The following is a 20035-nucleotide window of genomic DNA, read 5'->3' as shown; positions in this document are numbered from 1 at the left end:
GTCTGTACGTACGTCACATTAGATATTTCTTATATCATGCTGCTGTAAATTAAAGGGCAGTTTTCCAACGGCTGTCAGTTGTGCTTCTATTTACGCTAGCAGCACCTACACACTGCGTTCAGATGTGCCAACCTCTGCCCTGGCGTTGAACGCCTACAGCGCCTTCGCCTTCGGCCTCTGGTGGCAGGAGGGTAGCCGATACATCGCGGCGTGAATGACTCGGCACGCAAGGCGGTGGTGGTGTAACGGTCAGCATGGTTGCTTCCCAAGCAGTTGATCCGGGTTCCATTCCCGGCCACCGCACGAAACGTACATTTTTCTTCTAGGGCTATTCCACGTAACGTAACGCGATCCTCGAAACAGAACCGTCGTGGTACGAATAGTTTTCCTTCGCCCCACGTCTCACTCCGTGTCGCCATTGCGGTAGTCGCCGGATTTCGATTCACAGCATCGTGTGTCTCCATGTGTCGACTTGTCTCGACTTTGCTCGGCTGACGCGAGAGCTGACGCTTGGAAATGGGCATATATGTAGAGGGCAGGCGGGAGAAACGACTGCGAGAGACCAAAAACCGACAAACATACGACAGAACCTTTCATTTTATTGTGGCCACAGATTCGCGCTTTAGTGCACCGACAGGCAGGAGTGGCGTCAGCGTGCTGGACCGCATCATTATCGCTAAGCAGCGACGACACCTAAGTAAATAGGCAAAATGAAAGAAGCCAAATGTAGGTAGATCTCCAAGCTGGTCGCCCATCCAAGTACTAAACACGGCCAACCGCTATTAACTCCAATCAACAGACGAGAACCGCTGCACTCAGCGTGGTATGGCCATTATCGACAACGCCGCGAAACGTGCAGACGTCTTGCTTCTTGTGCACATCACTTGGTATTTACCTGGCAGTGTCTCGCTGGAGGAAGCACTGTCTTTTATGAGAGAAAGATGAAATGGCACTTAGTGCTATCGAATACATGGCCTTTGTGTTCACAGCACGACGCTCTAACGTACTGAGCTGAGGAGCGATGCAATTCGGCCACGTCACCAGTCCAATACCCGGTCCACCGGCTCATCCACCTTCATTACTGCCCTGCCAGACATTTAACCACGTATCTGTTTTCGTTGACTTTTGCTTTCTTGATGCTTGGACCCAAAAAGCACAACACAAAGAAAACGTAAGCGCCGTGAGACTAGCCAAGACTCAGCAAACAAAAGTATGTTCGGCTACCAGGAATCGAATCCGGGCTGCTTGGCTGAAAGCCATGTCTCCTAACAGCTTTCCGTTCCTTCTGACGGCCAGACAATCAGACGTGCAGGGCAAGCGCCATAATCACTGCCGTCACTGATAATATCTCTTCAACCTGTTTGCGCGAAATTTACTTCCTTTCCCGCACGAAGGAAACGGGTAGGTTTGGTATATTTAAAATTCATTGTCAGATGTGGGGTTCGAACCCACGCTCCCTTTTGGGAACCAGAGCTTAAATCTGGCGCCTTAGGCCGCTCGGCGAATCTGACGTGCGCGTGGAAACACACTGCTGCCATCGTTTCTATAAACATCTCCAGGGCCTGACTGCGAAATTTTCTTGTTTTTTTTTTGTGTGAAGAAAATACGTGTTTAGAGTATTTAAAACGAGTTGTGAGATGTGCGGTAACACCCCACCCTCACTGTCGGCACCCGGAACTTAAATATGGTGCCTGGCACCGTTGTTTTCCGACGCCTTCGGCCTTAAGTGGAACGAGCAGAACTCTAACTATCAATTTTCACATTGGCGCGGAGAAAACAACGAACGACAATAAAAGTCCGTTCCCTAGCAACGGCTACGCTGTGTATTTCGCCCTCAGGGGAAGCTAATGATATGCTCCAGGCGAGGATCAAACTAACCAACTTAACATTGTGATACTTAGGCGCTTTCTACTTCTGGACTGGCACAAATATGCTCAATCGTCTCTGGATCGTCTGTACGTACGTCACATTAGATATTTCTTATATCATGCTGCTGTAAATTAAAGGGCAGTTTTCCAACGGCTGTCAGTTGTGCTTCTATTTACGCTAGCAGCACCTACACACTGCGTTCAGATGTGCCAACCTCTGCCCTGGCGTTGAACGCCTACAGCGCCTTCGCCTTCGGCCTCTGGTGGCAGGAGGGTAGCCGATACATCGCGGCGTGAATGACTCGGCACGCAAGGCGGTGGTGGTGTAACGGTCAGCATGGTTGCTTCCCAAGCAGTTGATCCGGGTTCGATTCCCGGCCACCGCACGAAACGTACATTTTTCTTCTAGGGCTATTCCACGTAACGTAACGCGATCCTCGAAACAGAACCGTCGTGGTACGAATAGTTTTCCTTCGCCCCACGTCTCACTCCGTGTCGCCATTGCGGTAGTCGCCGGATTTCGATTCACAGCATCGTGTGTCTCCATGTGTCGACTTGTCTCGACTTTGCTCGGCTGACGCGAGAGCTGACGCTTGGAAATGGGCATATATGTAGAGGGCAGGCGGGAGAAACGACTGCGAGAGACCAAAAACCGACAAACATACGACAGAACCTTTCATTTTATTGTGGCCACAGATTCGCGCTTTAGTGCACCGACAGGCAGGAGTGGCGTCAGCGTGCTGGACCGCATCATTATCGCTAAGCAGCGACGACACCTAAGTAAATAGGCAAAATGAAAGAAGCCAAATGTAGGTAGATCTCCAAGCTGGTCGCCCATCCAAGTACTAAACACGGCCAACCGCTATTAACTCCAATCAACAGACGAGAACCGCTGCACTCAGCGTGGTATGGCCATTATCGACAACGCCGCGAAACGTGCAGACGTCTTGCTTCTTGTGCACATCACTTGGTATTTACCTGGCAGTGTCTCGCTGGAGGAAGCACTGTCTTTTATGAGAGAAAGATGAAATGGCACTTAGTGCTATCGAATACATGGCCTTTGTGTTCACAGCACGACGCTCTAACGTACTGAGCTGAGGAGCGATGCAATTCGGCCACGTCACCAGTCCAATACCCGGTCCACCGGCTCATCCACCTTCATTACTGCCCTGCCAGACATTTAACCACGTATCTGTTTTCGTTGACTTTTGCTTTCTTGATGCTTGGACCCAAAAAGCACAACACAAAGAAAACGTAAGCGCCGTGAGACTAGCCAAGACTCAGCAAACAAAAGTATGTTCGGCTACCAGGAATCGAATCCGGGCTGCTTGGCTGAAAGCCATGTCTCCTAACAGCTTTCCGTTCCTTCTGACGGCCAGACAATCAGACGTGCAGGGCAAGCGCCATAATCACTGCCGTCACTGATAATATCTCTTCAACCTGTTTGCGCGAAATTTACTTCCTTTCCCGCACGAAGGAAACGGGTAGGTTTGGTATATTTAAAATTCATTGTCAGATGTGGGGTTCGAACCCACGCTCCCTTTTGGGAACCAGAGCTTAAATCTGGCGCCTTAGGCCGCTCGGCGAATCTGACGTGCGAGTGGAAACACACTGCTGCCATCGTTTCTATAAACATCTCCAGGGCCTGACTGCAAAATTTTCTTGTTTTTTTTTGTGTGAAGAAAATACGTTTTTTAGAGTATTTAAAACGAGTTGTGAGATGTGAGGTAACACCCCACCCTCACTGTCGGCACCCGGAACTTAAATATGGTGCCTGGCACCGTTGTTTTCCGACGCCTTCGGCCTTAAGTGGAACGAGCAGAACTCTAACTATCAATTTTCACATTGGCGCGGAGAAAACAACGAACGACAATAAAAGTCCGTTCCCTAGCAACGGCTACGCTGTGTATTTCGCCCTCAGGGGAAGCTAATGATATGCTCCAGGCGAGGATCAAACTAACCAACTTAACATTGTGATACTTAGGCGCTTTCTACTTCTGGACTGGCACAAATATGCTCAATCGTCTCTGGATCGTCTGTACGTACGTCACATTAGATATTTCTTATATCATGCTGCTGTAAATTAAAGGGCAGTTTTCCAACGGCTGTCAGTTGTGCTTCTATTTACGCTAGCAGCACCTACACACTGCGTTCAGATGTGCCAACCTCTGCCCTGGCGTTGAACGCCTACAGCGCCTTCGCCTTCGGCCTCTGGTGGCAGGAGGGTAGCCGATACATCGCGGCGTGAATGACTCGGCACGCAAGGCGGTGGTGGTGTAACGGTCAGCATGGTTGCTTCCCAAGCAGTTGATCCGGGTTCCATTCCCGGCCACCGCACGAAACGTACATTTTTCTTCTAGGGCTATTCCACGTAACGTAACGCGATCCTCGAAACAGAACCGTCGTGGTACGAATAGTTTTCCTTCGCCCCACGTCTCACTCCGTGTCGCCATTGCGGTAGTCGCCGGATTTCGATTCACAGCATCGTGTGTCTCCATGTGTCGACTTGTCTTGCTCGGCTGACGCGAGAGCTGACGCTTGGAAATGGGCATATATGTAGAGGGCAGGCGGGAGAAACGACTGCGAGAGACCAAAAACCGACAAACATACGACAGAACCTTTCATTTTATTGTGGCCACAGATTCGCGCTTTAGTGCACCGACAGGCAGGAGTGGCGTCAGCGTGCTGGACCGCATCATTATCGCTAAGCAGCGACGACACCTAAGTAAATAGGCAAAATGAAAGAAGCCAAATGTAGGTAGATCTCCAAGCTGGTCGCCCATCCAAGTACTAAACACGGCCAACCGCTATTAACTCCAATCAACAGACGAGAACCGCTGCACTCAGCGTGGTATGGCCATTATCGACAACGCCGCGAAACGTGCAGACGTCTTGCTTCTTGTGCACATCACTTGGTATTTACCTGGCAGTGTCTCGCTGGAGGAAGCACTGTCTTTTATGAGAGAAAGATGAAATGGCACTTAGTGCTATCGAATACATGGCCTTTGTGTTCACAGCACGACGCTCTATCGTACTGAGCTGAGGAGCGATGCAATTCGGCCACGTCACCAGTCCAATACCCGGTCCACCGGCTCATCCACCTTCATTACTGCCCTGCCAGACATTTAACCACGTATCTGTTTTCGTTGACTTTTGCTTTCTTGATGCTTGGACCCAAAAAGCACAACACAAAGAAAACGTAAGCGCCGTGAGACTAGCCAAGACTCAGCAAACAAAAGTATGTTCGGCTACCAGGAATCGAATCCGGGCTGCTTGGCTGAAAGCCATGCCTCCTAACAGCTTTCCGTTCCTTCTGACGGCCAGACAATCAGACGTGCAGGGCAAGCGCCATAATCACTGCCGTCACTGATAATATCTCTTCAACCTGTTTGCGCGAAATTTACTTCCTTTCCCGCACGAAGGAAATGGGTAGGTTTGGTATATTTAAAATTCATTGTCAGATGTGGGGTTCGAACACACGCTCCCTTTTGGGAACCAGAGCTTAAATCTGGCGCCTTAGGCCGCTCGGCGAATCTGACGTGCGCGTGGAAACACACTGCTGCCATCGTTTCTATAAACATCTCCAGGGCCTGACTGCGAAATTTTCTTGTTTTTTTTTGTGTGAAGAAAATACGTGTTTAGAGTATTTAAAACGAGTTGTGAGATGTGCGGTAACACCCCACCCTCACTGTCGGCACCCGGAACTTAAATATGGTGCCTGGCACCGTTGTTTTCCGACGCCTTCGGCCTTAAGTGGAACGAGCAGAACTCTAACTATCAATTTTCACATTGGCGCGGAGAAAACAACGAACGACAATAAAAGTCCGTTCCCTAGCAACGGCTACGCTGTGTATTTCGCCCTCAGGGGAATCTAATGATATGCTCCAGGCGAGGATCAAACTAACCAACTTAACATTGTGATACTTAGGCGCTTTCTACTTCTGGACTGGCACAAATATGCTCAATCGTCTCTGGATCGTCTGTACGTACGTCACATTAGATATTTCTTATATCATGCTGCTGTAAATTAAAGGGCAGTTTTCCAACGGCTGTCAGTTGTGCTTCTATTTACGCTAGCAGCACCTACACACTGCGTTCAGATGTGCCAACCTCTGCCCTGGCGTTGAACGCCTACAGCGCCTTCGCCTTCGGCCTCTGGTGGCAGGAGGGTAGCCGATACATCGCGGCGTGAATGACTCGGCACGCAAGGCGGTGGTGGTGTAACGGTCAGCATGGTTGCTTCCCAAGCAGTTGATCCGGGTTCGATTCCCGGCCACCGCACGAAACGTACATTTTTCTTCTAGGGCTATTCCACGTAACGTAACGCGATCCTCGAAACAGAACCGTCGTGGTACGAATAGTTTTCCTTCGCCCCACGTCTCACTCCGTGTCGCCATTGCGGTAGTCGCCGGATTTCGATTCACAGCATCGTGTGTCTCCATGTGTCGACTTGTCTCGACTTTGCTCGGCTGACGCGAGAGCTGACGCTTGGAAATGGGCATATATGTAGAGGGCAGGCGGGAGAAACGACTGCGAGAGACCAAAAACCGACAAACATACGACAGAACCTTTCATTTTATTGTGGCCACAGATTCGCGCTTTAGTGCACCGACAGGCAGGAGTGGCGTCAGCGTGCTGGACCGCATCATTATCGCTAAGCAGCGACGACACCTAAGTAAATAGGCAAAATGAAAGAAGCCAAATGTAGGTAGATCTCCAAGCTGGTCGCCCATCCAAGTACTAAACACGGCCAACCGCTATTAACTCCAATCAACAGGCGAGAACCGCTGCACTCAGCGTGGTATGGCCATTATCGACAACGCCGCGAAACGTGCAGACGTCTTGCTTCTTGTGCACATCACTTGGTATTTACCTGGCAGTGTCTCGCTGGAGGAAGCACTGTCTTTTATGAGAGAAAGATGAAATGGCACTTAGTGCTATCGAATACATGGCCTTTGTGTTCACAGCACGACGCTCTATCGTACTGAGCTGAGGAGCGATGCAATTCGGCCACGTCACCAGTCCAATACCCGGTCCACCGGCTCATCCACCTTCATTACTGCCCTGCCAGACATTTAACCACGTATCTGTTTTCGTTGACTTTTGCTTTCTTGATGCTTGGACCCAAAAAGCACAACACAAAGAAAACGTAAGCGCCGTGAGACTAGCCAAGACTCAGCAAACAAAAGTATGTTCGGCTACCAGGAATCGAATCCGGGCTGCTTGGCTGAAAGCCATGCCTCCTAACAGCTTTCCGTTCCTTCTGACGGCCAGACAATCAGACGTGCAGGGCAAGCGCCATAATCACTGCCGTCACTGATAATATCTCTTCAACCTGTTTGCGCGAAATTTACTTCCTTTCCCGCACGAAGGAAATGGGTAGGTTTGGTATATTTAAAATTCATTGTCAGATGTGGGGTTCGAACCCACGCTCCCTTTTGGGAACCAGAGCTTAAATCTGGCGCCTTAGGCCGCTCGGCGAATCTGACGTGCGCGTGGAAACACACTGCTGCCATCGTTTCTATAAACATCTCCAGGGCCTGACTGCGAAATTTTCTTGTTTTTTTTTGTGTGAAGAAAATACGTGTTTAGAGTATTTAAAACGAGTTGTGAGATGTGCGGTAACACCCCACCCTCACTGTCGGCACCCGGAACTTAAATATGGTGCCTGGCACCGTTGTTTTCCGACGCCTTCGGCCTTAAGTGGAACGAGCAGAACTCTAACTATCAATTTTCACATTGGCGCGGAGAAAACAACGAACGACAATAAAAGTCCGTTCCCTAGCAACGGCTACGCTGTGTATTTCGCCCTCAGGGGAAGCTAATGATATGCTCCAGGCGAGGATCAAACTAACCAACTTAACATTGTGATACTTAGGCGCTTTCTACTTCTGGACTGGCACAAATATGCTCAATCGTCTCTGGATCGTCTGTACGTACGTCACATTAGATATTTCTTATATCATGCTGCTGTAAATTAAAGGGCAGTTTTCCAACGGCTGTCAGTTGTGCTTCTATTTACGCTAGCAGCACCTACACACTGCGTTCAGATGTGCCAACCTCTGCCCTGGCGTTGAACGCCTACAGCGCCTTCGCCTTCGGCCTCTGGTGGCAGGAGGGTAGCCGATACATCGCGGCGTGAATGACTCGGCACGCAAGGCGGTGGTGGTGTAACGGTCAGCATGGTTGCTTCCCAAGCAGTTGATCCGGGTTCGATTCCCGGCCACCGCACGAAACGTACATTTTTCTTCTAGGGCTATTCCACGTAACGTAACGCGATCCTCGAAACAGAACCGTCGTGGTACGAATAGTTTTCCTTCGCCCCACGTCTCACTCCGTGTCGCCATTGCGGTAGTCGCCGGATTTCGATTCACAGCATCGTGTGTCTCCATGTGTCGACTTGTCTTGCTCGGCTGACGCGAGAGCTGACGCTTGGAAATGGGCATATATGTAGAGGGCAGGCGGGAGAAACGACTGCGAGAGACCAAAAACCGACAAACATACGACAGAACCTTTCATTTTATTGTGGCCACAGATTCGCGCTTTAGTGCACCGACAGGCAGGAGTGGCGTCAGCGTGCTGGACCGCATCATTATCGCTAAGCAGCGACGACACCTAAGTAAATAGGCAAAATGAAAGAAGCCAAATGTAGGTAGATCTCCAAGCTGGTCGCCCATCCAAGTACTAAACACGGCCAACCGCTATTAACTCCAATCAACAGACGAGAACCGCTGCACTCAGCGTGGTATGGCCATTATCGACAACGCCGCGAAACGTGCAGACGTCTTGCTTCTTGTGCACATCACTTGGTATTTACCTGGCAGTGTCTCGCTGGAGGAAGCACTGTCTTTTATGAGAGAAAGATGAAATGGCACTTAGTGCTATCGAATACATGGCCTTTGTGTTCACAGCACGACGCTCTATCGTACTGAGCTGAGGAGCGATGCAATTCGGCCACGTCACCAGTCCAATACCCGGTCCACCGGCTCATCCACCTTCATTACTGCCCTGCCAGACATTTAACCACGTATCTGTTTTCGTTGACTTTTGCTTTCTTGATGCTTGGACCCAAAAAGCACAACACAAAGAAAACGTAAGCGCCGTGAGACTAGCCAAGACTCAGCAAACAAAAGTATGTTCGGCTACCAGGAATCGAATCCGGGCTGCTTGGCTGAAAGCCATGCCTCCTAACAGCTTTCCGTTCCTTCTGACGGCCAGACAATCAGACGTGCAGGGCAAGCGCCATAATCACTGCCGTCACTGATAATATCTCTTCAACCTGTTTGCGCGAAATTTACTTCCTTTCCCGCACGAAGGAAATGGGTAGGTTTGGTATATTTAAAATTCATTGTCAGATGTGGGGTTCGAACCCACGCTCCCTTTTGGGAACCAGAGCTTAAATCTGGCGCCTTAGGCCGCTCGGCGAATCTGACGTGCGCGTGGAAACACACTGCTGCCATCGTTTCTATAAACATCTCCAGGGCCTGACTGCGAAATTTTCTTGTTTTTTTTTGTGTGAAGAAAATACGTGTTTAGAGTATTTAAAACGAGTTGTGAGATGTGAGGTAACACCCCACCCTCACTGTCGGCACCCGGAACTTAAATATGGTGCCTGGCACCGTTGTTTTCCGACGCCTTCGGCCTTAAGTGGAACGAGCAGAACTCTAACTATCAATTTTCACAATGGCGCGGAGAAAACAACGAACGACAATAAAAGTCCGTTCCCTAGCAACGGCTACGCTGTGTATTTCGCCCTCAGGGGAAGCTAATGATATGCTCCAGGCGAGGATCAAACTAACCAACTTAACATTGTGATACTTAGGCGCTTCCTACTTCTGGACTGGCACAAATATGCTCAATCGTCTCTGGATCGTCTGTACGTACGTCACATTAGATATTTCTTATATCATGCTGCTGTAAATTAAAGGGCAGTTTTCCAACGGCTGTCAGTTGTGCTTCTATTTACGCTAGCAGCACCTACACACTGCGTTCAGATGTGCCAACCTCTGCCCTGGCGTTGAACGCCTACAGCGCCTTCGCCTTCGGCCTCTGGTGGCAGGAGGGTAGCCGATACATCGCGGCGTGAATGACTCGGTACGCAAGGCGGTGGTGGTGTAACGGTCAGCATGGTTGCTTCCCAAGCAGTTGATCCGGGTTCCATTCCCGGCCACCGCACGAAACGTACATTTTTCTTCTAGGGCTATTCCACGTAACGTAACGCGATCCTCGAAACAGAACCGTCGTGGTACGAATAGTTTTCCTTCGCCCCACGTCTCACTCCGTGTCGCCATTGCGGTAGTCGCCGGATTTCGATTCACAGCATCGTGTGTCTCCATGTGTCGACTTGTCTTGCTCGGCTGACGTTTGAGCTGACGCTTGGAAATGGGCATATATGTAGAGGGCAGGCGGGAGAAACGACTGCGAGAGACCAAAAACCGACAAACATACGACAGAACCTTTCATTTTATTGTGGCCACAGATTCGCGCTTTAGTGCACCGACAGGCAGGAGTGGCGTCAGCGTGCTGGACCGCATCATTATCGCTAAGCAGCGACGACACCTAAGTAAATAGGCAAAATGAAAGAAGCCAAATGTAGGTAGATCTCCAAGCTGGTCGCCCATCCAAGTACTAAACACGGCCAACCGCTATTAACTCCAATCAACAGACGAGAACCGCTGCACTCAGCGTGGTATGGCCATTATCGACAACGCCGCGAAACGTGCAGACGTCTTGCTTCTTGTGCACATCACTTGGTATTTACCTGGCAGTGTCTCGCTGGAGGAAGCACTGTCTTTTATGAGAGAAAGATGAAATGGCACTTAGTGCTATCGAATACATGGCCTTTGTGTTCACAGCACGACGCTCTAACGTACTGAGCTGAGGAGCGATGCAATTCGGCCACGTCACCAGTCCAATACCCGGTCCACCGGCTCATCCACCTTCATTACTGCCCTGCCAGACATTTAACCACGTATCTGTTTTCGTTGACTTTTGCTTTCTTGATGCTTGGACCCAAAAAGCACAACACAAAGAAAACGTAAGCGCCGTGAGACTAGCCAAGACTCAGCAAACAAAAGTATGTTCGGCTACCAGGAATCGAATCCGGGCTGCTTGGCTGAAAGCCATGTCTCCTAACAGCTTTCCGTTCCTTCTGACGGCCAGACAATCAGACGTGCAGGGCAAGCGCCATAATCACTGCCGTCACTGATAATATCTCTTCAACCTGTTTGCGCGAAATTTACTTCCTTTCCCGCACGAAGGAAACGGGTAGGTTTGATATATTTAAAATTCATTGTCAGATGTGGGGTTCGAACCCACGCTCCCTTTTGGGAACCAGAGCTTAAATCTGGCGCCTTAGGCCGCTCGGCGAATCTGACGTGCGAGTGGAAACACACTGCTGCCATCGTTTCTATAAACATCTCCAGGGCCTGACTGCGAAATTTTCTTGTTTTTTTTGTGTGAAGAAAATACGTTTTTTAGAGTATTTAAAACGAGTTGTGAGATGTGAGGTAACACCCCACCCTCACTGTCGGCACCCGGAACTTAAATATGGTGCCTGGCACCGTTGTTTTCCGACGCCTTCGGCCTTAAGTGGAACGAGCAGAACTCTAACTATCAATTTTCACATTGGCGCGGAGAAAACAACGAACGACAATAAAAGTCCGTTCCCTAGCAACGGCTACGCTGTGTATTTCGCCCTCAGGGGAAGCTAATGATATGCTCCAGGCGAGGATCAAACTAACCAACTTAACATTGTGATACTTAGGCGCTTTCTACTTCTGGACTGGCACAATTATGCTCAATCGTCTCTGGATCGTCTGTACGTACGTCACATTAGATATTTCTTATATCATGATGCTGTAAATTAAAGGGCAGTTTTCCAACGGCTGTCAGTTGTGCTTCTATTTACGCTAGCAGCACCTACACACTGCGTTCAGATGTGCCAACCTCTGCCCTGGCGTTGAACGCCTACAGTGCCTTCGCCTTCGGCCTCTGGTGGCAGGAGGGTAGCCGATACATCGCGGCGTGAATGACTCGGTACGCAAGGCGGTGGTGGTGTAACGGTCAGCATGGTTGCTTCCCAAGCAGTTGATCCGGGTTCGATTCCCGGCCACCGCACGAAACGTACATTTTTCTTCTAGGGCTATTCCACGTAACGTAACGCGATCCTCGAAACAGAACCGTCGTGGTACGAATAGTTTTCCTTCGCCCCACGTCTCACTCCGTGTCGCCATTGCGGTAGTCGCCGGATTTCGATTCACAGCATCGTGTGTCTCCATGTGTCGACTTGTCTCGACTTTGCTCGGCTGACGCGAGAGCTGACGCTTGGAAATGGGCATATATGTAGAGGGCAGGCGGGAGAAACGACTGCGAGAGACCAAAAACCGACAAACATACGACAGAACCTTTCATTTTATTGCTGCCACAGATTCGCGCTTTAGTGCACCGACAGGCAGGAGTGGCGTCAGCGTGCTGGACCGCATCATTATCGCTAAGCAGCGACGACACCTAAGTAAATAGGCAAAATGAAAGAAGCCAAATGTAGGTAGATCTCCAAGCTGGTCGCCCATCCAAGTACTAAACACGGCCAACCGCTATTAACTCCAATCAACAGACGAGAACCGCTGCACTCAGCGTGGTATGGCCATTATCGACAACGCCGCGAAACGTGCAGACGTCTTGCTTCTTGTGCACATCACTTGGTATTTACCTGGCAGTGTCTCGCTGGAGGAAGCACTGTCTTTTATGAGAGAAAGATGAAATGGCACTTAGTGCTATCGAATACATGGCCTTTGTGTTCACAGCACGACGCTCTAACGTACTGAGCTGAGGAGCGATGCAATTCGGCCACGTCACCAGTCCAATACCCGGTCCACCGGCTCATCCACCTTCATTACTGCCCTGCCAGACATTTAACCACGTATCTGTTTTCGTTGACTTTTGCTTTCTTGATGCTTGGACCCAAAAAGCACAACACAAAGAAAACGTAAGCGCCGTGAGACTAGCCAAGACTCAGCAAACAAAAGTATGTTCGGCTACCAGGAATCGAATCCGGGCTGCTTGGCTGAAAGCCATGTCTCCTAACAGCTTTCCGTTCCTTCTGACGGCCAGACAATCAGACGTGCAGGGCAAGCGCCATAATCACTGCCGTCACTGATAATATCTCTTCAACCTGTTTGCGCGAAATTTACTTCCTTTCCCGCACGAAGGAAACGGGTAGGTTTGGTATATTTAAAATTCATTGTCAGATGTGGGGTTCGAACCCACGCTCCATTTTGGGAACCAGAGCTTAAATCTGGCGCCTTAGGCCGCTCGGCGAATCTGACGTGCGAGTGGAAACACACTGCTGCCATCGTTTCTATAAACATCTCCAGGGCCTGACTGCGAAATTTTCTTGTTTTTTTTGTGTGAAGAAAATACGTTTTTTAGAGTATTTAAAACGAGTTGTGAGATGTGAGGTAACACCCCACCCTCACTGTCGGCACCCGGAACTTAAATATGGTGCCTGGCACCGTTGTTTTCCGACGCCTTCGGCCTTAAGTGGAACGAGCAGAACTCTAACTATCAATTTTCACATTGGCGCGGAGAAAACAACGAACGACAATAAAAGTCCGTTCCCTAGCAACGGCTACGCTGTGTATTTCGCCCTCAGGGGAAGCTAATGATATGCTCCAGGCGAGGATCAAACTAACCAACTTAACATTGTGATACTTAGGCGCTTTCTACTTCTGGACTGGCACAATTATGCTCAATCGTCTCTGGATCGTCTGTACGTACGTCACATTAGATATTTCTTATATGATGATGCTGTAAATTAAAGGGCAGTTTTCCAACGGCTGTCAGTTGTGCTTCTATTTACGCTAGCAGCACCTACACACTGCGTTCAGATGTGCCAACCTCTGCCCTGGCGTTGAACGCCTACAGCGCCTTCGCCTTCGGCCTCTGGTGGCAGGAGGGTAGCCGATACATCGCGGCGTGAATGACTCGGCACGCAAGGCGGTGGTGGTGTAACGGTCAGCATGGTTGCTTCCCAAGCAGTTGATCCGGGTTCGATTCCCGGCCACCGCACGAAACGTACATTTTTCTTCTAGGGCTATTCCACGTAACGTAACGCGATCCTCGAAACAGAACCGTCGTGGTACGAATAGTTTTCCTTCGCCCCACGTCTCACTCCGTGTCGCCATTGCGGTAGTCGCCGGATTTCGATTCACAGCATCGTGTGTCTCCATGTGTCGACTTGTCTTGCTCGGCTGACGCGAGAGCTGACGCTTGGAAATGGGCATATATGTAGAGGGCAGGCGGGAGAAACGACTGCGAGAGACCAAAAACCGACAAACATACGACAGAACCTTTCATTTTATTGTGGCCACAGATTCGCGCTTTAGTGCACCGACAGGCAGGAGTGGCGTCAGCGTGCTGGACCGCATCATTGTCGCTAAGCAGCGACGACACCTAAGTAAATAGGCAAAATGAAAGAAGCCAAATGTAGGTAGATCTCCAAGCTGGTCGCCCATCCAAGTACTAAACACGGCCAACCGCTATTAACTCCAATCAACAGACGAGAACCGCTGCACTCAGCGTGGTATGGCCATTATCGACAACGCCGCGAAACGTGCAGACGTCTTGCTTCTTGTGCACATCACTTGGTATTTACCTGGCAGTGTCTCGCTGGAGGAAGCACTGTCTTTTATGAGAGAAAGATGAAATGGCACTTAGTGCTATCGAATACATGGCCTTTGTGTTCACAGCACGACGCTCTAACGTACTGAGCTGAGGAGCGATGCAATTCGGCCACGTCACCAGTCCAATACCCGGTCCACCGGCTCATCCACCTTCATTACTGCCCTGCCAGACATTTAACCACGTATCTGTTTTCGTTGACTTTTGCTTTCTTGATGCTTGGACCCAAAAAGCACAACACAAAGAAAACGTAAGCGCCGTGAGACTAGCCAAGACTCAGCAAACAAAAGTATGTTCGGCTACCAGGAATCGAATCCGGGCTGCTTGGCTGAAAGCCATGTCTCCTAACAGCTTTCCGTTCCTTCTGACGGCCAGACAATCAGACGTGCAGGGCAAGCGCCATAATCACTGCCGTCACTGATAATATCTCTTCAACCTGTTTGCGCGAAATTTACTTCCTTTCCCGCACGAAGGAAACGGGTAGGTTTGGTATATTTAAAATTCATTGTCAGATGTGGGGTTCGAACCCACGCTCCATTTTGGGAACCAGAGCTTAAATCTGGCGCCTTAGGCCGCTCGGCGAATCTGACGTGCGAGTGGAAACACACTGCTGCCATCGTTTCTATAAACATCTCCAGGGCCTGACTGCGAAATTTTCTTGTTTTTTTTGTGTGAAGAAAATACGTTTTTTAGAGTATTTAAAACGAGTTGTGAGATGTGAGGTAACACCCCACCCTCACTGTCGGCACCCGGAACTTAAATATGGTGCCTGGCACCGTTGTTTTCCGACGCCTTCGGCCTTAAGTGGAACGAGCAGAACTCTAACTATCAATTTTCACATTGGCGCGGAGAAAACAACGAACGACAATAAAAGTCCGTTCCCTAGCAACGGCTACGCTGTGTATTTCGCCCTCAGGGGAAGCTAATGATATGCTCCAGGCGAGGATCAAACTAACCAACTTAACATTGTGATACTTAGGCGCTTTCTACTTCTGGACTGGCACAATTATGCTCAATCGTCTCTGGATCGTCTGTACGTACGTCACATTAGATATTTCTTATATGATGATGCTGTAAATTAAAGGGCAGTTTTCCAACGGCTGTCAGTTGTGCTTCTATTTACGCTAGCAGCACCTACACACTGCGTTCAGATGTGCCAACCTCTGCCCTGGCGTTGAACGCCTACAGCGCCTTCGCCTTCGGCCTCTGGTGGCAGGAGGGTAGCCGATACATCGCGGCGTGAATGACTCGGCACGCAAGGCGGTGGTGGTGTAACGGTCAGCATGGTTGCTTCCCAAGCAGTTGATCCGGGTTCGATTCCCGGCCACCGCACGAAACGTACATTTTTCTTCTAGGGCTATTCCACGTAACGTAACGCGATCCTCGAAACAGAACCGTCGTGGTACGAATAGTTTTCCTTCGCCCCACGTCTCACTCCGTGTCGCCATTGCGGTAGTCGCCGGATTTCGATTCACAGCATCGTGTGTCTCCATGTGTCGACTTGTCTTGCTCGGCTGACGCGAGAGCTGACGCTTGGAAATGGGCATATATGTAGAGGGCAGGCGGGAGAAACGACTGCGAGAGACCAAAAACCGACAAACATACGACAGAACCTTTCATTTTATTGTGGCCACAGATTCGCGCTTTAGTGCACCGACAGGCAGGAGTGGCGTCAGCGTGCTGGACCGCATCATTATCGCTAAGCAGCGACGACACCTAAGTAAATAGGCAAAATGAAAGAAGCCAAATGTAGGTAGATCTCCAAGCTGGTCGCCCATCCAAGTACTAAACACGGCCAACCGCTATTAACTCCAATCAACAGACGAGAACCGCTGCACTCAGCGTGGTATGGCCATTATCGACAACGCCGCGAAACGTGCAGACGTCTTGCTTCTTGTGCACATCACTTGGTATTTACCTGGCAGTGTCTCGCTGGAGGAAGCACTGTCTTTTATGAGAGAAAGATGAAATGGCACTTAGTGCTATCGAATACATGGCCTTTGTGTTCACAGCACGACGCTCTAACGTACTGAGCTGAGGAGCGATGCAATTCGGCCACGTCACCAGTCCAATACCCGGTCCACCGGCTCATCCACCTTCATTACTGCCCTGCCAGACATTTAACCACGTATCTGTTTTCGTTGACTTTTGCTTTCTTGATGCTTGGACCCAAAAAGCACAACACAAAGAAAACGTAAGCGCCGTGAGACTAGCCAAGACTCAGCAAACAAAAGTATGTTCGGCTACCAGGAATCGAATCCGGGCTGCTTGGCTGAAAGCCATGTCTCCTAACAGCTTTCCGTTCCTTCTGACGGCCAGACAATCAGACGTGCAGGGCAAGCGCCATAATCACTGCCGTCACTGATAATATCTCTTCAACCTGTTTGCGCGAAATTTACTTCCTTTCCCGCACGAAGGAAACGGGTAGGTTTGGTATATTTAAAATTCATTGTCAGATGTGGGGTTCGAACCCACGCTCCCTTTTGGGAACCAGAGCTTAAATCTGGCGCCTTAGGCCGCTCGGCGAATCTGACGTGCGAGTGGAAACACACTGCTGCCATCGTTTCTATAAACATCTCCAGGGCCTGACTGCGAAATTTTCTTGTTTTTTTTGTGTGAAGAAAATACGTTTTTTAGAGTATTTAAAACGAGTTGTGAGATGTGAGGTAACACCCCACCCTCACTGTCGGCACCCGGAACTTAAATATGGTGCCTGGCACCGTTGTTTTCCGACGCCTTCGGCCTTAAGTGGAACGAGCAGAACTCTAACTATCAATTTTCACATTGGCGCGGAGAAAACAACGAACGACAATAAAAGTCCGTTCCCTAGCAACGGCTACGCTATGTATTTCGCCCTCAGGGGAAGCTAATGATATGCTCCAGGCGAGGATCAAACTAACCAACTTAACATTGTGATACTTAGGCGCTTTCTACTTCTGGACTGGCACAATTATGCTCAATCGTCTCTGGATCGTCTGTACGTACGTCACATTAGATATTTCTTATATCATGATGCTGTAAATTAAAGGGCAGTTTTCCAACGGCTGTCAGTTGTGCTTCTATTTACGCTAGCAGCACCTACACACTGCGTTCAGATGTGCCAACCTCTGCCCTGGCGTTGAACGCCTACAGTGCCTTCGCCTTCGGCCTCTGGTGGCAGGAGGGTAGCCGATACATCGCGGCGTGAATGACTCGGCACGCAAGGCGGTGGTGGTGTAACGGTCAGCATGGTTGCTTCCCAAGCAGTTGATCCGGGTTCGATTCCCGGCCACCGCACGAAACGTACATTTTTCTTCTAGGGCTATTCCACGTAACGTAACGCGATCCTCGAAACAGAACCGTCGTGGTACGAATAGTTTTCCTTCGCCCCACGTCTCACTCCGTGTCGCCATTGCGGTAGTCGCCGGATTTCGATTCACAGCATCGTGTGTCTCCATGTGTCGACTTGTCTCGACTTTGCTCGGCTGACGCGAGAGCTGACGCTTGGAAATGGGCATATATGTAGAGGGCAGGCGGGAGAAACGACTGCGAGAGACCAAAAACCGACAAACATACGACAGAACCTTTCATTTTATTGTGGCCACAGATTCGCGCTTTAGTGCACCGACAGGCAGGAGTGGCGTCAGCGTGCTGGACCGCATCATTATCGCTAAGCAGCGACGACACCTAAGTAAATAGGCAAAATGAAAGAAGCCAAATGTAGGTAGAGCTCCAAGCTGGTCGCCCATCCAAGTACTAAACACGGCCAACCGCTATTAACTCCAATCAACAGACGAGAACCGCTGCACTCAGCGTGGTATGGCCGTTATCGACAACGCCGCGAAACGTGCAGACGTCTTGCTTCTTGTGCACATCACTTGGTATTTACCTGGCAGTGTCTCGCTGGAGGAAGCACTGTCTTTTACGAGAGAAAAATGAAATGGCACTTGGTGCTATCGAATACATGGCCTTTGTGTTCACAGCACGACGCTCTAACGTACTGAGCTGACGAGATATGCAATTCGGCCACGTCACCAGTCCAATACCCAGTCCACCGGCTCATCCACCTTCATTACTGCCCTGCCGGTCATTTAAACACGTATCTGTTGTCGTCGACTTTTGCTTTCTTCATGCTTGGACCCAAATAGCACAACACAAGAAAACGTAAACGCCGTGTGAATAGCCAAGACTCAGCAAACAAAAGTATGTTCGGCTACCAGGAATCGAATCCTGGCCGCCTGACTGAAAGCCATGCCTCCTAACAGCTTTCCGTTCCTTCTGACGGCCAGACAATCAGACGTGCAGGGCAAGCGCCTTAATTACTACCGTCTCTGATAATATCTCTTCAACCTGTTTGTGCGTAATTTACTTGCTTTCCAGCACGGAGGAAATGGGTAGGTTAGGAATATTTAAAATTCGTTGTCAGATGTGGGGTTCGAACCCACGCTCCCGTTCGGGAACCAGAGCTTAAATCTGGCGCCTTAGGCCGCTCGGCCAATCTGACGTGCGAGCGCAATCGAACTGCTGTCGTCGTTTCTAGCAACATCTCCAGAGCCTGACATCGAAATTTGCTTGTTTTTTCTTTTGTGAAGGAAATACGTTTTTTTAGAGTATTTAAAACGAGTTGTCAGATGTGAGGTTGCACTGTCGGCAGCCGGAACTTAAATATGGTGCCTGACACCGTTGTTTTCCGTCGTCTTCGGTCTTAAGTGGAACGAGCAGAACTCTAATTACCAATTTTCACATTGGCGCGGAGAAAACAACGAACGACAATAAAAGTCCGTTCCCTAGCAACGGCTACGCTGTGTATTTCGCCCTCAGGGGAAGCTAATGATATGCTCCAGGCGAGGATCAAACTAACTAACTTAACATTGTGATACTTAGGCGCTTTCTACTTCTGGACTGGCACAATTATGCTCAATCGTCTCTGGATCATCTGTGAGTACGTCACATTAGATATTTCTTTTATCATGCTGCTGTAAATTAAAGGGAAGTTTTTCAACGGCTGTCAGTTGTGCTTCTATTTACGCTAGCAGCACCTACACACTTCGTTCAGATGTGCTAACCTCTGCCCTGGCGTTGAACGCCTACAGCGCCTTCGCCTTCGGCCTCTGGTGGCAGGAGGGTAGCCGATACATCGCGGCGTGAATGACTCGGCACGCAAGGCGGTGGTGGTGTAACGGTCAGCATGGTTGCTTCCCAAGCAGTTGAATCGGGTTCGATTCCCGGCCACCGCACGAAATGTACATTTTTCTTCTAGGGGTATTCCACGTAACGTAACGCGATCCTCGAAACAGAACCGTCGTGGTACGAATAGCTTGCTTTCCAGCATGGAGGAAATGGGTACGTTAGGAATATTTAAAATTCGTTGTCAGATGTGGGGTTCGAACCCACCCTCCCGTTCGGGAACCAGAGCTTGAATCTGGCGCCTTAGACCGCTTTTTTTCGCTCTCCCAACTGAGCTATTTTTTTCAACTTTTTCCCGTTCTCTATTCAGTTTTTTTACA

The 20035-nt window shown here is 49.7% G+C and overlaps 18 non-coding genes across 18 annotated transcripts; 11 read left to right on the top strand and 7 right to left on the bottom strand.

Annotated features, from left to right (window-relative positions):
• The first annotated feature begins 231 nt into the window (after positions 1 to 231).
• Trnag-ccc (transfer RNA glycine (anticodon CCC)) lies at positions 232 to 303 on the top strand. The gene has a single exon. It is a non-coding gene; the product is annotated as a tRNA-Gly (tRNA).
• Positions 304 to 1427: 1124 nt separating this feature from the next.
• Trnal-uaa (transfer RNA leucine (anticodon UAA)) lies at positions 1428 to 1511 on the bottom strand. The gene has a single exon. It is a non-coding gene; the product is annotated as a tRNA-Leu (tRNA).
• A 671-nt stretch (positions 1512 to 2182) lies between these two features.
• Positions 2183 to 2254, top strand: Trnag-ccc (transfer RNA glycine (anticodon CCC)). The gene has a single exon. It is a non-coding gene; the product is annotated as a tRNA-Gly (tRNA).
• A 1124-nt stretch (positions 2255 to 3378) lies between these two features.
• On the bottom strand, positions 3379 to 3462 carry Trnal-uaa (transfer RNA leucine (anticodon UAA)). Its single transcript has one exon. It is a non-coding gene; the product is annotated as a tRNA-Leu (tRNA).
• Positions 3463 to 4133: 671 nt separating this feature from the next.
• Positions 4134 to 4205, top strand: Trnag-ccc (transfer RNA glycine (anticodon CCC)). Its single transcript has one exon. It is a non-coding gene; the product is annotated as a tRNA-Gly (tRNA).
• A 1872-nt stretch (positions 4206 to 6077) lies between these two features.
• Trnag-ccc (transfer RNA glycine (anticodon CCC)) lies at positions 6078 to 6149 on the top strand. Its single transcript has one exon. It is a non-coding gene; the product is annotated as a tRNA-Gly (tRNA).
• Positions 6150 to 7273: 1124 nt separating this feature from the next.
• Trnal-uaa (transfer RNA leucine (anticodon UAA)) lies at positions 7274 to 7357 on the bottom strand. The gene has a single exon. It is a non-coding gene; the product is annotated as a tRNA-Leu (tRNA).
• Positions 7358 to 8027: 670 nt separating this feature from the next.
• On the top strand, positions 8028 to 8099 carry Trnag-ccc (transfer RNA glycine (anticodon CCC)). Its single transcript has one exon. It is a non-coding gene; the product is annotated as a tRNA-Gly (tRNA).
• A 1118-nt stretch (positions 8100 to 9217) lies between these two features.
• On the bottom strand, positions 9218 to 9301 carry Trnal-uaa (transfer RNA leucine (anticodon UAA)). The gene has a single exon. It is a non-coding gene; the product is annotated as a tRNA-Leu (tRNA).
• Positions 9302 to 9971: 670 nt separating this feature from the next.
• On the top strand, positions 9972 to 10043 carry Trnag-ccc (transfer RNA glycine (anticodon CCC)). The gene has a single exon. It is a non-coding gene; the product is annotated as a tRNA-Gly (tRNA).
• A 1118-nt stretch (positions 10044 to 11161) lies between these two features.
• On the bottom strand, positions 11162 to 11245 carry Trnal-uaa (transfer RNA leucine (anticodon UAA)). Its single transcript has one exon. It is a non-coding gene; the product is annotated as a tRNA-Leu (tRNA).
• A 670-nt stretch (positions 11246 to 11915) lies between these two features.
• Trnag-ccc (transfer RNA glycine (anticodon CCC)) lies at positions 11916 to 11987 on the top strand. Its single transcript has one exon. It is a non-coding gene; the product is annotated as a tRNA-Gly (tRNA).
• A 1878-nt stretch (positions 11988 to 13865) lies between these two features.
• Trnag-ccc (transfer RNA glycine (anticodon CCC)) lies at positions 13866 to 13937 on the top strand. Its single transcript has one exon. It is a non-coding gene; the product is annotated as a tRNA-Gly (tRNA).
• A 1872-nt stretch (positions 13938 to 15809) lies between these two features.
• Trnag-ccc (transfer RNA glycine (anticodon CCC)) lies at positions 15810 to 15881 on the top strand. The gene has a single exon. It is a non-coding gene; the product is annotated as a tRNA-Gly (tRNA).
• A 1118-nt stretch (positions 15882 to 16999) lies between these two features.
• Trnal-uaa (transfer RNA leucine (anticodon UAA)) lies at positions 17000 to 17083 on the bottom strand. Its single transcript has one exon. It is a non-coding gene; the product is annotated as a tRNA-Leu (tRNA).
• Positions 17084 to 17753: 670 nt separating this feature from the next.
• Positions 17754 to 17825, top strand: Trnag-ccc (transfer RNA glycine (anticodon CCC)). The gene has a single exon. It is a non-coding gene; the product is annotated as a tRNA-Gly (tRNA).
• A 1123-nt stretch (positions 17826 to 18948) lies between these two features.
• Positions 18949 to 19032, bottom strand: Trnal-uaa (transfer RNA leucine (anticodon UAA)). Its single transcript has one exon. It is a non-coding gene; the product is annotated as a tRNA-Leu (tRNA).
• A 661-nt stretch (positions 19033 to 19693) lies between these two features.
• Positions 19694 to 19765, top strand: Trnag-ccc (transfer RNA glycine (anticodon CCC)). Its single transcript has one exon. It is a non-coding gene; the product is annotated as a tRNA-Gly (tRNA).
• Positions 19766 to 20035: the final 270 nt, after the last annotated feature.

Source organism: Schistocerca gregaria, chromosome 2 (assembly GCF_023897955.1).
Source record: "Schistocerca gregaria isolate iqSchGreg1 chromosome 2, iqSchGreg1.2, whole genome shotgun sequence".
Taxonomy (NCBI): domain Eukaryota; kingdom Metazoa; phylum Arthropoda; class Insecta; order Orthoptera; family Acrididae; genus Schistocerca; species Schistocerca gregaria.
Note: the sequence above shows the minus strand (reverse complement) of the source record. Positions and strands in the feature narration are given on the sequence as shown.